We start from the raw sequence: 1,079 nt of genomic DNA on the forward strand, positions 1-1,079 counted from the left end.
GCTCATGGGAAACCCTGTTGCAGACTGCAGGGTGCTCATGGGAAACCCTGTTGCAGACTGCAGGGTGCTCATGGGAAATACAGTTGCATTACGTTATATTCTGAAAACTTCCTAGCAACCAAACTACTTTTAGCATGCTGCATCTTTTAAGCTGTTGATGTATCTTTCCTGCAGACATGGAAGTGGGTGGTGGGCCCCATGATCCTCTACGTGTGTGAGAGGCTCGTCCGACTCTATCGCTCCCACCAGAAAGTCGTCATCACCAAGGTGTGTGTGTGTGTGTGTGTGTGTGTGTGCTGAAATAAGAGATGTACACAGTCGTGGTCTGAAGAGGAAAAGCAGCAGTTTGTAGAAATTGTATAAAACTCAAAAAAGTGCTTCAACTGCCGGATATTTCACAGACTTATTATTTATAATTTAGTGCACAGAGGAGGTTGTCTATCCTCTACGTTTGTTGAATATCTCAAAAAAGTATTTGGCAGATTTAAATGAACTTTGGTAGACAGTTCAGACATGCACCAAGGAACTTGTTTAAAGACACACACATCCCTGTTTGTACACATGTCCCCTTTAAAAAAATACCAAATCTGGATGACCCCAAATATGAAATCACTCGTCTGTTTTTTCCACATCAAACCATGATACAACCACAATAACTTGGATTTGCTGCTGGACAAACAAAAACAAAACATTTGTAGACGTTGCTTTGGGGTCTGGGAAGATTTTTGAAGTAATTGGGGAAAGAAATGCCCTAAAATTAAAGTAACTATACCTCTAACTCCTCCTGTACCCGTCCCTCAGGTGGTGATGCACCCGTCTAAGACTCTGGAGCTGCAGATGAAGAGGAAAGGTTTCCACATGGAGGTTGGCCAGTACGTCTTCATCCAGTGTCCGTCCGTCTCCAGGCTGGAGTGGCACCCCTTCACCCTGACGTCCGCCCCCGAGGAGGACTACTTCAGCGCCCACATCCGCATCGTCGGAGACTGGACACAGGCGCTGTACGAGGCCTGCGGAGGAGACAAAACGGAGCCTCAGGAGGCCTGGAAACTGCCCAAGTACGACAGCGGGGGGGGGACAAG

Source organism: Etheostoma cragini, chromosome 24 (assembly GCF_013103735.1).
Source record: "Etheostoma cragini isolate CJK2018 chromosome 24, CSU_Ecrag_1.0, whole genome shotgun sequence".
In the NCBI taxonomy this organism is placed as follows: Eukaryota; Metazoa; Chordata; class Actinopteri; order Perciformes; family Percidae; genus Etheostoma; species Etheostoma cragini.